Raw genomic sequence first — 15,622 nt, forward strand, 5'->3', positions numbered from 1 at the left:
CTCTATTAACTGGTCGTTCATCTTTTCAACTTTACAGCGTTGGGGTTTTGGTGAGCATTTTCTCAATGTTCTGAGGGCTCTCTACTCAACTCCTTTGGCCCAGGTACGTCTGCAGGGATTTTACTCTGAATCTTTCCCTATCTTACGGGGGACGAGACAAGGATGTCCTCTATCCCCTCTTATCTTCGCCATAGCGATTGAATCCTTAGCAATTTCTATTAGGAACGACCCTAATATCAAAGGCATATCTTGTGGCTCCCAAACTCACAAATGCGCATTGTTTGCGGATGACATCCTACTTTTTGTATCCTCTCCCCTCACAACGCTCCCTAACTTATGCCGCCTCCTAGATGACTTTGGCTTGGTATCTGGCCTCAAGGTCAACTACAACAAATCTCAAGCACTTAACATTCATCTTGCAGACTCACTCATCTCTAGGCTTCGAGATAGCTTTAGACTCTCCTGGACCAACTCATTTATTACATACCTGGGGATAAAACTGACACCAAAGATAGATCTCCTCTACCAAGCTAATTACCAGCCGCTGTACAAAAAATTAGAGAGAGATCTCTTAAAGTGGTCGGGGCTTCCCATGACATGGCTAGGTAGGATCAATGCCATCAAAATTACATTACTCCCGCGTATACTTTACTATTTTAGAACCCTTCCGATACCAATAAACAAAAGCCACCTTGGGCTCTTCCAAGCCAAGGTCATCAAATTTATTTGGGGGAAGGGTGGACGCAGACTGGCTAAGTCGGTCCTATATAGATCGAGGACAGAGGGGGGACTGGGCCTGCCAAACTTGCTCTGGTATTTCCAAGCAGCACAACTTTCACAGCTCTCCAGAATCTACTCCCGATGGGAACATCCTGACTGGATACACATTGAAAGACTGGCAGTCCCACTTCATACCCTTGATTTCCTTCTATGGAGCCCCAAAAGATCCAGACCCCCGATCATGTCGCCGATGCTGTCCCACTCATTCACTTTATGGGACTCCCTCAGGGGTAACACACACCTAATTTCTTCTTTAGAACCCCTGAAACACTTATTTCACAACCCAGACTTTTACCCGGGCCTAGACATCAAGCATTCCAGTGGTGGCTAGACAAGGGGCTCTACAGAATTGGTCACTTTCTCAGACCTTTAGGCCCCCTAACGAAGGCCTATTGTGTGAGTAAACTGGACATGCCCAGATCTGAATTCTTCAGATTTACACAGATTTCCGCATTTCTTTACAAAAAATGCAGACCTTTCCCAGATGGACCACAAATTACCCCTTATGAACAATGGTGTGGGCAAGGCATCGAGCAGAGGGGTGGGATCTCACTGGTTTACAAGGCACTCTCGGGCAAACAGTCCAAAACCTCTTACATGTTGGCTTGGGAAGATGATTTAGCCCAATCTTGGAACCTGGAGACTTGGCGAAGGAATTTTTCCTACTCATACAAGGGCATCATGAATACCGGTCTCATAGAAGCGAGCATAAAAGTACTCACCAGGTGGTACTTAGTACCCACAAAACTTGCCCACATCTTCCCGTCAGCATCTCCTCTATGTTTCAGGGGCTGTAACCTTAGGGGTGACATGCTTCATGTTTGGTGGTCCTGTCCCAGGATTCGACATTTATGGCGTAAAATTTTCTTCTGGATAAGCATAATTACCTCACGGCCTATCTTACCATCACCCCTCATTGCACTTCTCAACTTCCCAGTCACGGGAGCGCCCAAGATTACACAACGCCTCATCCACTTTATTTTACTGGGTGCCAAACTTACCCTGGCAAAAGCCTGGAAGACGCCTTCTGTATCACCCAGAGTAGCTAAGAAAAAAATTTCTTGGATCATGAATCAAGAAAAAATGGCCGGTGTAATCTTGGATCGTTCTGAGAAATTCTATCATACTTGGGATCCTTGGGCATCTTTTGTTGGGATCATCCCCCCACACTGAAATTGCTGTACTCCTGGCTGATGCTCACTTCTCCGGTCGACCTTCTCCACCTCCCTTTATCTCCTTTTACACTCTTCTGCGCTAATTGCCTCTTTCCTCTACTTTCCCTGCTCTTATTTTCTTTGTCTATCCCCTTTTCCTCCTTTACCCCTCTTCCCCTCCCTGTAGGGGATGCTCCCTTTGGCTGCAAATATTCTTTGTGATTAGTTAACATTTCACTTATTGGATTTCTTAATCTATACGCTGAAAGGAAATCTTCATTTGTTCTACTGTGTTCTTTTGCTCTTCCTCCCAGATATTGAGTATATATCACTTGTGCCTCATTCAGTTGTATAACTCATAGTTCTCACTTGCTATATTTCGAATGCATAACCAGTGTAGTTGGCTGACCTGTCCCTTTTGCTGGGGGGTGGGGGGCTCTGGGGAGTTGCCCAGTCGCAGTGTGTTCCCATTTGGGGCGGCTGGGCGATCTTCCCTGGGCCCGTCTCGGCCCCGGGTGGAGGGTGTTAAGGGGGGGTCTCCAGGTCCCCACCAATCGGGGGGCGCCTCGTTGACCCCTTTTTCTTGAATGTACTACTGCTATCACGCGCTCTCATTCTCGGACTGGTCAAGGTTTATTCTCTTACCTTCTATATTGCAACCATGGTCTGGGGAGGGATATGTTTCTTATTTGTTTTCTCATTATATGCTTTACCAGTATGATGCATTTGTCTTTTAGGGGGCATCTCGCCCTACTGCCACTTATTATTGACATGTTTTGTAAACTGTTGTTCTATTTAACAATAAAAATCTATTGCAACGAAAGTGTCCATACTCACCTCCCACGATGATGAATTTTAGGGTTCTTGTCTCATTAGGACTGCTGTTGGCAGTGCTGCTCTCTACAGATGCTGCCACCATTTGACGATTTGGTCGTCTTTCCTGATGGGAAGGTGGCTGGCAGGAACTCATTCAGAGTGGTTGTTTGAATGCTAAATGTCTATTTTTGTTTCAAAAACAGCTGAGTTTGTAAGTTTGTGTTTTGGTCTATTTTGAAAACTATCCTTTTTTTTTTTTTAGTAATTGCTATATGGAAAGGAAAAAAATGACATTATACTTCTATGTGGGAAGATTATTTGCAGTGACACGCAGTAGCTGCCAATGTTTTTCCTTTGGCTTCTGCGCTTGGAGGAATTGCAAAACTGAAACAACGCTCACGGAACCCAAGGAAAAATTATGGTGCTTTATATGTTAAAAAGATAAAGAAAATACTGTCATCACTGACAAACCATTCTTTCGGAAGCAAAAGAAACATGCCAGACCATTCTGTTTTTAAAGAAGTGGAAACAAAAATACTCCATCTGCGTTTTAGTTTCTCCTGTTACTGCGCTGAACAAGACTGTGAGGTGCTGTTAAAACTTTGCTCAGATTACCAAAAGGACATCCAAAAGAATAAAGATAGCCAATATAAGGCATCAAGAAATGTTACAATTTGAGAGAAAAGAATTGCAAAATTATTTTTCTTTAGAATAGGACATTGGCAAACAGGCATATTAATTATTACTACTTGATTTCTACAAGTAGTTTACATTGGATTTTGACAAACATGTTCACAATTTGTTGAATGAATAGTGATTAAAATGTTGCTGAAATCTTTGCTTTGTCAAGGTAGGACTATACTTTCGGGGATCATCTCTGCAGAATGCAAAGGGAGAAATGTGCTTGAAAGTGTACATACTCACCTTCCCCGATGATGCATTTTAGGGTTCTTGTCTCATTAGGACTGCTGTTGGCAGTGCTGCTTTCTGCAGATGCTGCCACCATTTGATGATTTGGTCATCTTTTCTGATGGGAAGGTGGCTGGCGGGAACTCATTCAGAGTGGTTGTTTGAATGCTAAATGTCTATTTTTGTTTCAAAAACAGCTGAGTTTGCAAGTTTGTGTTTTGGTCTTTTTTGAAAACTATGCTTTATTTTTTTTTTACGTAGTTGCCATATGGAAAAGCAAAAAATGACATTATACTTCTATGTGGGAAGACTATTTGCAGTGTGACACGCAGTAGCTGCCAATGTTTTTCCTTTGGCTTCTGTACTTGGAGGAATTGCGAAACTGAAACAAAGCTCACGGAACCCAAGGAAAAATGCTGGTGCTTTATATGTTAAAAAGATAAAGAAAATACTGTCATCACTGACAAACCATTCTTTCGGAAGCAAAAGAAACATGCCAGACCATTCTGTTTTTAAAGAGGTGGAAACAAAAATACTCCATCTGCGTTTTAGTTTCTCCTGTTACTGCGCTGAACTAGACTGTGAGGTGCTATTAAAACTTTGCTCGGCTTATCAAAAGGACATCCAAAAGAATCAAGATAGTCAATATAAGGCATCATGAAATGTTACAATTTGAGAGAAAAGAATTGCAAAATTATTTTTCTTTAGAATAGGACATTGGCAAACAGGCATATTAATTATTACTACTTGATTTCTACAAGTAGTTTACATTGGATTTTGACAAACATGTTCACAATTTGTTGAAGGAATAGTGATTAAAATGTTGCTGAAATCTTTGCTTTGTCAAAGTATGACTATACTTTCAGGGATCGATTCTGTAGAATGCAATGGGAGAAATGCGCTTGAAAGTGTCCATACTCACCTTCCACGATGATGAATTTTAGGGTTCTTGTCTCATTAGGACTGCTGTTGGCAGTGCTGCTCTCTGCAGATGTTGCCACCATTTGATGATTTGGTCGTCTTTCCTGCTGGGAAGGTGGCTGGCAGGAACTCATTCAGAGTGCTTGTTTGAATGCTAAATGTCTATTTTTGTTTCAAAAACAGCTGAGTTTGTGTTTTGGTCTATTTTGAAAACTATCCTTTTTTTTTTTTTTTTTGTAATTGCTATATGGAAAGGAAAAAAATGACATTATACTTCTATGTGGGAAGATTATTTGCAGTGTGACACGCAGTAGCTGCCAATGTTTTTCCTTTGGCTTCTGCGCTTGGAGGAATTGCAAAACTGAAACAACGCTCACGGAACCCAAGGAAAAATTATGGTGCTTTATATGTTAAAAAGATAAAGAAAATACTGTCATCACTGACAAACCATTCTTTCGGAAGCAAAAGAAACATGCCAGACCATTCTGTTTTTAAAGAGGTGGAAACAAAAACACTCCATCTGCGTTTTAGTTTCTCCTGTTACTGCGCTGAACAAGACTGTGAGGTGCTGTTAAAACTTTGCTCGGCTTACCAAAAGGACATCCAAAAGAATCAAGATAGCCAATATAAGGCATCAAGAAATGTTACAATTTGAGAGAAAAGAATTGCAAAATTATTTTTCTTTAGAATAGGACATTGGCAAACAGGCATATTAATTATTACTACTTGATTTCTACAAGTAGTTTACATTGGATTTTGACAAACATGTTCACAATTTGTTGAATGAATAGTGATTAAAATGTTGCTGAAATCTTTGATTTGTCAAGGTAGGATTATACTTTCAGGGATCATTTCTGTAGAATGCAAAGGGAGCAATGTGTTCGAAAGTGTCCATACTCACCTTCCACGATGATGAATTTTAGGGTTCTTGTCTCATTAGGACTGCTGTTGGCAGTGCTGCTCTCTGCAGATGCTGCCACCATTTGATGACTTGGTCATCTTTTCTGATGGGAAGGTGGCTGGCGGGAACTCATTCAGAGTGGTTGTTTGAATGCTAAATGTATATTTTTGTTTCAAAAACAGCTGAGTTTGCAAGTTTGTGTTTTGGTCTATTTTGAAAACTATGCTTTTTTTTTTTTTTAGTAATTGCCAGATGGAAAGGAAAAAAATGACATTATACTTCTATGTGGGAAGATTATTTGCAGTGTGACACGCAGTAGCTGCCAATGTTTTTCTTTTGGCTTCTGCGCTTGGAGGAATTGCAAAACTGAAACAACGCTCACGGAACCGAAGGAAAAATTATGGTGCTTTATATGTTAAAAAGATAAAGAAAATACTGTCATCACTGACAAACCATTCTTTCGGAAGCAAAAACGGAAAATTTATATCAAATACTTACCGTAATTTTCCTTTCCTGATAGGCTCCATGGCAGCATACGTGTGGGTAGCCCCGCCTCCACGATTACCCAATAGGACCCAACTCCCATAAATCTTTGCTCCTGGCTACTACCAGTGTTCCGTAACTAGCCAACTCCAGACATTTGGGAGGGAACTCCTGCTGCCATGGAGCCTATCAGGAAAGGAAAATTACGGTAAGTATTTGATATAAATTTTCCGTTTTCCTGAAAGGCTCCATGGCAGCATACGTGTGGGAAATAACTCGCCAAACACACCCGGGTGGGCAAAATGTCGAGCAAAGAACAAAAGTTTATTTAGCATTGTCAACCGACAAAACTTGCAAACCAAAATTAACAGAAGACAGAGCCGCTGGCTCTACACAGTAATAAGAAACAAAGGTATTAATGGAAGACCAAGAGGCTGCTCTGCAAATAACTTCAGGCGCCACATGACGAGAAGCTGCCCACGACGTTGAAATACTCCGGGTTGAATGAGCCGTTAATGCCTCAGGAGGAGCCAAGCCCTTTGCTCTGTATGCCCTCTGAATGATCTGAACGATCCAGGTAGAGATAGATCTAGCCGAAGCTCGCAATCCTTTATTCTTGCCATGAGGGAGAACAAAAAGAAATTTTGTTTGTCTAAAAGGAGCTGTGACTTCCAAATATTGTTTAAGCGCGTGTCCTACGTCCAGAGGATGAACATCCTGACTCTCTAAGTTTTTGAAACTGGGAAGCACAATTTCCAGATTCTCATGGAAGACCGAGGTTACTTTGGGATTTGATCCCAACATGGGAATCAATACTGCCCTGTCTGGAAAGAAAGTCAGAAAAGGTTCCTCCGAACCTAGATTCCTAATCTCAGAAACTCTCTTGGCTGAGGTTATAGCTACTAAGGAGATGGTCTTGAGAGTGAGATCCCTTATGGACAGAGGCTCTGTAAAATCCTTTCCAAGGTTTGAAAGAAAATCCAGCACTAAAGGGAGGTCCCATTTAGGAAACCTTGGTTTTCTTTGGGGTCTGAGCCTGATAGCTCCCTTGAAGAATTGTCATACCAGTGCATGGTTTGCCCAGGAAATACCCGTAAAGGCTGAAATAGCCGACACTTGGACTCTCAATGAACTGATAGCTAAAGGTAAATCAAGGCCTGTTTGGAGAAAGCCTACTATGTCTTGTACTGTTGGAGAACTGCAAGAATTTTCTCTGGAGGACATATGGGCTGAAAACTTGGACCATATGCGCTCATATACCCTATTAGTACTCCCGCGTCTGGAATTGAGAAGGGTTGGAATGACTTCTTCCGGACAACCAAGAGCTTCTAGCCTTTCCCTCTCAAAAACCATACCTTGAGGTGCAGACATGATGGGCATGGATGTAACCTTGTGCCTTAAGATAGCAAATCCGGCCTGAGAGGCAGGGGAACTGGCTCTTGATAACTGAGGAGCAGCAGAAGAGGGAACCAAGGTCTGTTGGGCCAGAATGGAATCACTGCGAGAATCTCCACCTTCTCTGTCCTGAGCCTCCGAAGGAACTGCAGGATCACCGGAACTGGAGGGAAGGCATAAGCTGTCTGAAACTTCCAATGTTCTGTGAGGGCATCTATCCCATATGCCTGAGGATCCCTGAACCTTGAGTAATATTTCGGAAGCTTCCGATTGCACGGGGAAGCGAATAAGTCGACTTCCAGGGACAATCCTAAGGTCAGGAGCCAATCGACTACTTCCCCGTGTAGGGACCATTCGTTGTTGTCCAACTCGACACGCGATAGGAAGTCCGCCTGAACATTCTGCACCCCTGGGATGTAGACTGCAGAAAGGTTGGACAAATTCTTCTGAGCCCAATTCATTATCGGCTCCATCTCCTGTAACAGGGACCTGCTGCGAGTTCCCCCTTGCTTCTTTACGTAAGCCACCGCGGTTGTGTTGTCCAACCTTAGCATGACCGAGGCATTCGCTGTCAGATGGTGGAATGACCGAAGCGCCTGGAAGGCCGCTCTTAGCTCCAGAACATTGGAGACGACTCTTTGTGATGGAAATGTCCACCTGCCCTGAGCGACATCCGAAAGGCAGTGAGCACCCCATCCTCGGTTGCTGGCATCTGAAGTTACCGTGACCCATGAGATGGGAATGATCGAATGGTGGTTGCGCAGGTTCTTCCCCTGCAGCCACCAAAGAAGAGACGTCCTCATGGCTGGAGTGAGGAATATGCGCTGTGTCTGGCTGGATAAGTCCCACTGTTGTAGAAACCCCTTCTGAAAGGGACAAGTGTGCCACTGGGCCCACTTTACCATGGGAATGGTGGCTGACATTGTGCCAATCACCTTCAGACATTGGAGAGCCGAGAGATGGGATGAAGCAAGGGCTGCATGAATCCTGTCTCGTATGACTCCAACCTTCTCTTCTGGAAGGGCGATAGTACCTTCCACTGTGTTGAACTGCGCCCCTAGGAAAACAAGAGACTGAGTTGGATCTAGGTGACTCTTCTCTAAGTTCAGAAGCCACCCGAACTCCTGTAGAGTGGAGATGACTAGGTCTTTGTGCTCCAAGAGCTGCTCTCTGTTCTGGGATAGCAGAAGAAGGTCGTCGAGATAGTGGTGGAGACGAACACCTTTGACTCTGAGAAAGGCCACAACTGCCAAAAGAACTTTGGAGAAAACCCGTGGGGACGTTGTTAACCCAAAGGGAAGACATGTAAATTGAAGATGTTGATTGCCTACCGCAAAGCGGAGGTACTGTTGAAACTCCTTTGCCACGGGGACATGGAAGTAAGCGTCCTTCAAGTTGACTGATATCATCCAGTCCCCCAGATACACTGACTGCTGAATGGTAAGCAGAGATTCCATCTTGAACTTCTCTTTGCGAATGAAGGAATTGAGATGGGTTAAATCTATTACCGGCCTCCATGTGCCGTTTTTCTTTTGAACCAGAAACAGAGGGGAATACATGTTCTCTCCACGTTCTTCTTCTGGAACGGGAACGGCTGCGCCTTAATCCAGTAAAGAGTTCACGTAGATTTCTGGAAGATGGTATCGGAAACAGTAAAGGAAATAACAGATGTGTCTCTTGGGGAAAATCCGGCGGCTTTTCTATTGCACGATGTTCCGTTATCTATAGAAAAATATAAAAAATCTCTCTTAAGGCATTTGCTTACAGCAGCAAAAGCATGCATTCCAGTTTTATGGAAAACGACGCTGGCTCCAACCAAATCACAATGGATGAGCAGGGTATCGGAGATTCAACAAATGGAAAATCTGACTATGATAATGAAAGAGCAAGAAGATAGGTATCATGAAGTATGGAAACCCTATATTTCATATAGGGAACAAAACCAGTAGATGCTGATCCCTGTATGTTTTCGTTTTTTTTTCTTTTTCTTTCTTGGGGAGGGGTGGGGGAGGAGGGGGATGGGAGAGGGGGAGGAGGCTAAAGGAGAACATTTTATTATTTACTTATTTATTTATTTATTTATTTCTCTCTCTCTTCGTTTTCTTATTTTCTGTTGTTTTATTATTTGCTTCTTTCTCTTCAAAGATAAATAACCAGGGCTATACCAGGTTAAGGGGGGATAAAAAGAAAAAATAATAATAGTGAATATAAGGAAATAGGTAATGTAATAGGAGAAATCTAGCACGATGAAATTATGAACGGCTTGGTTTAAATATAAGATGTAGATGTGTATGTGTCTAGAAATGAAAGACTGTATCACTATATTATGAAAATAAAGAATTTATAAAAAAAAAAAAGAGTTCACGTAGGTCAATAGGACTTGTTTCTTCTCTTTTGATTCTGGAAGATTTGTGGGAATAAATCTTAGCCTTGGGGTGCTGATAAAACCTCACTTGTGACCTGAGGAAACTGTTTTTACTGTCCAAAAATCCCGAATTGAGGCCGCCCAAACATGCCTGAAGTGGAGAAGACGAGCCCCCACCTGACAAGTTTGAGCAGGCCCAATTTCAAAAGGATTTTGCGGAATCCTGCTTGCCGGACGAACCCCCTTTTGAGGTATTTTTGAAAGAAGACTGCCTGGATCTCCATGACCTTGAGAATTCTCGACCAGGTCTATAGCTCCGCGCCTCCCTGGCACGATCAGGGCCTTGTCTTCTAGGAAATGGACGCTTTTGATTTTGAAGACGCCTGTCCTGGGGAAGAAACCCAGATTTCCCACCTGTAGCCCGGGATATGGCAGTATCCAGCTTGTTACCAAACAAAGATGCCCCTTCAAAAGGAATACGGCACCAGGCCTGTTTGGATGCTGGATCCGCCAGCCATGGACGGAGCCATAACGCACGGGGTGATGAGACCGCTGCTAACATATCCCGAGATATCAGGCGAATAACATCAATAGATGCCTCCCCCAAAAAGGCAGACGCCATCCTGATTTCTTGAATAGGGGAGTTTTTGGCTGTTTCAATAGAAATACCCCTCAGGAATTCTTCTACGGAATCAGCCCAGGATTCTATGGCCTTAGATACCCCTGCCATTGCAAGCACTGGTTTGCAAGCCATTCCAGAAGTCAGGTATATCCTTTTAAGATCTGAATCGATCCGCCTTTCCAAAGGATCTTTAAAAGATACCGTATCCTCTAAAGGTAGGGTTACATATCTCACCAAACGCATGAGCGCTGCATCCACCAGTGGTGCTGACTCCAGGTGCTTCACATCCTCTTCTTTAAAAGGGTATAACTTCAGGATTTTTGACTGCATGGACCCCTTTTTTTCCATCTTGCTCCATTCCTCGGTGATAATGTCACCCAACTATGAAAGGAAAGGAAAATATTGTCGCTCCTTATTGAGCTGTTTAAAGAATTTTCTCTGCTTTGGTGGGGAAGTAACAGGGTCTTCCCACTTCAGAGCCTCTCTCACTGCTTTGACCAATGAAGGCACCAGTCCATAGTCAAAACCTAAACCAGGATCCTCACAGTCAGATTCACTGTCTGAGATAGGAGCAGATAGGCGACTTGGTTGAGAGGATTCCCATGTCTCCTGCAATAGGTTCTCTCCGGTTGGAGGAGCCAATAATTCTGACTGGGATTCACACAGCTGTAGAGCGTCCCTCTCCTGCAAGGACTCCTTCACAACCCGTCTTACTAATGACTCCAAACGCTGGTCTGCACCATCCCTTTCATCTGCAGCTTTGGAGAAGCAGTGATCGCATAAGGATTTGTCTGATGGAACAGGCATCCTGCACCCCCCGCATGATTTTTCCGTATGCCTGCTGGAGTGAGCAGCAGGGGGGTGAGAATAATTCTTGTCACGCTGTTCAGACCTTGACCTATGCTGGCTAGACCTTGAGGAGGATTTATGGCTGTGTGATCTTGATGATCCACTGCGTCTAGAGATATTAGGCTGTGGATCAGACCCAGAAGGGCTGTAAAGATAAAACAGACAGAGAGAGAAAAAGATACACAGTCAATCCTACCTATGCCAAAAACTCTCTCCATTATATAAAAAACATGAATACTAGCAACCTACCTAGCATGAGCGGGCTGGTCACTAGGAGGCAGTAAGGCGTCCATATTCCAAAATAAACCAACAGTTTTAAGAAATACTGCAACCAAAGAGAAAAAAATAAAAATAATTTTTATTTTATTTTTAAGTAAGCATTTCCCTAGCCTAAGGGACATGCTCTTACCTTAAACCGCCGCACTGACAGCCCTGGGAAGTCGCTGCGACCACTGCAAACATTCCCAGCATTCTGACAGCTTCCAGAGGCTTTTAAATTTGGCGCCCGTGACGTCATTGCCAACGTCAGACGCGAGGCGCTCACGCGGGAACCAAGCCTCGGTCTCATACCGGGTTCGCACATGCGCAGAACGCCTGCATAACCCGGAAGTAGGAGAGAGGTTTGCTGGAACGCGGAAGCGACCGCAAACAGCATAGAGGAGACCGCTAGACAAACAAAAGGAGAAAATACACATAAATACAATGCTGCCATGGATAGACAAAAGCTCACCACTCCACCAACGATCACCTGGCCGAACGGACTGGGACACACACGCCGCACCTCCGAGCAGATAATGGTCACCCATAGCAACGGGACACAGACCGGGCGCACTCAGGTAGGAAATCCTTTCTTCAGCGCTACTCTGCAAATACACTCCATACCCTGCTTAACACTCAGGGCCTATCGGAGGAAAAATTCTCAGTCAATCAGCCAATCGATCGTCGTGAAGTTTTGTTTCCAGGAAAGAAACCACCTGGTCCTACTGGGGAGGACAAAAAAGGAACACTGGTAGTAGCCGGGAGCAAAGATTTATGGGAGTTGGGTCCTATTGGGTAATCGTGGAGGCGGGGCTACCCACACGTATGCTGCCATGGAGCCTTTCAGGAAAGAAACATGCCAGACCATTCTGTTTTTAAAGAGGTGGAAACAAAAATACTCCATCTGCGTTTTAGTTTCTCCTGTTACTGCGCTGAACAAGACTGTGAGGTGTTGTTAAAACTTTGCTCGGATTACCAAAAGGACATCCAAAAGAATAAAGATAGCCAATATAAGGCATCAAGAAATGTTACAATTTGAGAGAAAAGAATTGCAAAATTATTTTTCTTTAGAATAGGACATTGGCAAACAGGCATATTAATTATTACTACTTGATTTCTACAAGTAGTTTACATTGGATTTTGACAAACATGTTCACAATTTGTTGAATGAATAGTGATTAAAATGTTGCTGAAATCTTTGATTTGTCAAGGTAGGACTATACTTTCAGGGATCATTTCTGTAGAATGCAAAGGGAGAAATGTGCTCGAAAGTGTCCATACTCACCTTCCACGATGATGAATTTTAGGGTTCTTGTCTCATTAGGACTGCTGTTGGCAGTGCTGCTCTCTGCAGATGCTGCCACCATTTGATGACTTGGTCATCTTTTCTGATGGGAAGGTGACTGGCTGGTACACATTCAGAGTGGTTGTTTGAATGCTAAATGTCTATTCTTGTTTCAAAAACAGCTGAGTTTGCAAGTTTGTGTTTTGGTCTTTTTTGAAAACTATCCTTTTTTTTTTTTTTTTAGTAATTGCTATATGGAAAGGAAAAAAATGACATTATACTTCTATGTGGGAAGATTATTTGCAGTGTGACACGCAGTAGCTGCCAATGTTTTTCCTTTGGCTTCTGCGCTTGGAGGAATTGCAAAACTGAAACAACGCTCACGGAACCCAAGGAAAAATTCTGGTGCTTTATATGTTAAAAAGCTAAAGAAAATACTGTCATCACTGACAAACCATTCTTTCGGAAGCAAAAGATACATGCCAGACCATTCTGTTTTTAACCACTTGCCGACCGCCGCACGACGATATACGTCGACAGAATGGCACGGGCAGGCATATGGGCGTAAATATACGTCCCTGCCTTCCCGCGGGTGGGGGGCCCGATCGGGCCCCGTCCCGGTGCCTGCGGCGGTCGGTATTCGTTCCAGGCTTCCAGGCTGGACAAATACCGCCGGGAGGACCGCGACCCTGCTGAGGAAGATGGCGCCGTCCAGCCTCCCGAGGGTGGTGAGCAGCCTGCTAACGATACTGCCCGCGTGCTCGAGGCCATAGCGCTCTGCTAATCAACCCTCACCTCCAGGATCGAAGAGGTGAAGATGGACATTTCCTTGATATGGCAGGACATCCACAGGCTCCGGGAGTGGGTGTCGGAGACCGGGCGCCGGGTTGGCCACGTGGAAGATGGCCTGCATCCTCTCCAGGTTGCCACCGAGCAGATGCAATTTCAGCTGAACTCCATCCTCTTCAAACAGGACGATATGGAGAACCGTCTCCGGAGGTGCAACCTCCGGTTTGTGGGCTTACCTGAGCGCAGTGAGGGTCCCGATCCCCCCACATATTTGGAGAATCTGCTGATCACTACCTACGGCCGTGAGGAGTTCTCCTCGACCTTCGTGGTGGAACGCGCCCATCGCCTTGCCGCAAAGCCGCCCCCGGCAGGGGCCCCACCGAGAACCCTCATCGCCAAGTTCCACAACTTCCGCGACCGCGACACCATTTTGAGACTCACCCGGGAGCGGGGTAACATCCCGATTGAAAACGTGACTGTTGCGGTGTACCCGGACTTCTCCGCTGAGGTGCAGAAGAGAAGAGCCAAGTTCACCGAGGCGAAGCGTCAGCTGCCTGTGCTCCACCTGCCCTACGCGATGCTCTTCCCAGCTCGCCTCCGTGTGACCAGGGATGGCAGGGCGCATTTCTTCGAGGATCCGCAGGCCGTCTTCGCCTGGCTGGAACGTCGTGGCGAGGCTGGCCGGCCTGATCATTGAAGCCTGGCTCCCGGACACCACCTGTTTGGCCCACGGACAGTGCGCAAGACCTGGACATGTGAGTTTTAGCTGCCCCCACCCTGTAAAGCCTCCCCTTCTCCTCCTGGTTCCCCCATAGACTTCCTACTGCCCCTCGGCCCTTGCACTGTGTGCCCAGTTCCTACGCCACATGCCCGCAACCGTGTCATTGTGCCTCGGGCGGCCCTCGCTAGCCCGTTCTGTTTGGGACTGGTTTGAATCCCCCAGAAATTGATGTGTGCTCTACAGTTTTTTCGCCCCCCTGCTAAAGCTTACTCTGAGACATTGGCGTGTATTCAGCTACCTGCAGCTGCCTGTAAGCCTGAGTTTCCCTGGCCGGCCTCTACCCCTCCGCCTCCGGAGGTGGCTGGAGAGTTGAACCTGCCTAGCCGGACCAGTGTCAATGCAGTATTTTTGTTGTTTTTTGTTTTGTGCATTTTGCTGTTTTCAATCCTTTGCTGCAAGTGGACTCATGTTATACTAACTGCTGTACTTTCTCCTCCCCGGTGGTGCTTGTGCTCGCTGCTACGGTTGCCCGTGGTTGCCGGGCTCCCCCCTGACCTGTGCCACCCCGGTGCTGGTCGTGACTACTGGGTTTTGACCCTGTTTGTTCCGGGGGGCCCTCCCGGGGGGGTCCCGGCGACCCGGGCTGCTGGGGCGGGATATGCACCTGCTGGGCATGGGGTTCTTATTATGTGTGCCAATGCTGGTGGGAATGGAGGGATCTGTATATACATGCGCCCCTCACATGGACTATGGCGTCCCTTAAGATTTTGACGTGGAACGTTAGGGGTCTGGGAGATAGAGCTAAGCGGGCTGCAGTCCTGTCCCATGTTAAGTCTCAACGGGCAGAGGTCTCAATCCTGGTTGAAACTCACTTAGTGGGACAAAAACAGTTGTGTCTTAAGAAACCGTGGGTGGGCTGGCTCTATCAAGCCCCTCACACCTCGAACTCCTGGGGTGTGGCGGTCTTGATCGCTAAAACAGCTCAGTTTCAGCTGCATGACCTGCAATCGGACCCCCAGGGTCGCTCCTTATTTCTGCACGCCACTATTGGAGGTCTGGAGCTCCTTATCCTTGCTTTTTACATCCCCCCACCATTTGCCTTTACTGTGTTGCAGCAGGGTATCACATTTATGGCCCGGTACCCCTCGGTGCCTGCTGTTTGGGCAGGGGATTTCAATATGGTTATAAACCCCCTACTGGATAGGTTGAGCCCTCTGGCCTCCTCACCCCCATCCCTGGGTGTCACTAGGTTTGGGAGGTTTCTAGCGGAATTTGCCCTTATGGACTCATGGAGAAACAGACATCCCTCGTTAGCACACTATTCTTGTTTTACTCCCTCCCGTTCCGCCATGTCCCGCATAGACCTGATACTTA

At 45.6% G+C, this 15,622-nt stretch overlaps 4 non-coding genes and 1 pseudogene across 4 annotated transcripts; all 5 read left to right on the forward strand.

The window, feature by feature from the left end:
- Nucleotides 1-2,660: 2,660 nt before the first annotated feature.
- Nucleotides 2,661-2,914, forward strand: LOC143985283 (small nucleolar RNA U3; annotated as a pseudogene).
- A 688-nt stretch (nt 2,915-3,602) lies between these two features.
- LOC143985170 (small nucleolar RNA U3) lies at nt 3,603-3,817 on the forward strand. Its single transcript, XR_013275467.1, has one exon. It is a non-coding gene; the product is annotated as a small nucleolar RNA U3 (small nucleolar RNA).
- Nucleotides 3,818-4,509: 692 nt separating this feature from the next.
- On the forward strand, nt 4,510-4,724 carry LOC143985113 (small nucleolar RNA U3). Its single transcript, XR_013275417.1, has one exon. It is a non-coding gene; the product is annotated as a small nucleolar RNA U3 (small nucleolar RNA).
- A 685-nt stretch (nt 4,725-5,409) lies between these two features.
- On the forward strand, nt 5,410-5,624 carry LOC143986430 (small nucleolar RNA U3). The gene has a single exon (XR_013276524.1). It is a non-coding gene; the product is annotated as a small nucleolar RNA U3 (small nucleolar RNA).
- A 7,042-nt stretch (nt 5,625-12,666) lies between these two features.
- On the forward strand, nt 12,667-12,881 carry LOC143985032 (small nucleolar RNA U3). Its single transcript, XR_013275348.1, has one exon. It is a non-coding gene; the product is annotated as a small nucleolar RNA U3 (small nucleolar RNA).
- Nucleotides 12,882-15,622: the final 2,741 nt, after the last annotated feature.

This window comes from Lithobates pipiens, unplaced genomic scaffold (genome assembly GCF_037356315.1).
Source record: "Lithobates pipiens isolate NorthernLeopardFrog02 unplaced genomic scaffold, aLitPip1_a1.2 Scaffold_16, whole genome shotgun sequence".
Lineage (NCBI taxonomy): Eukaryota > Metazoa > Chordata > Amphibia > Anura > Ranidae > Lithobates > Lithobates pipiens.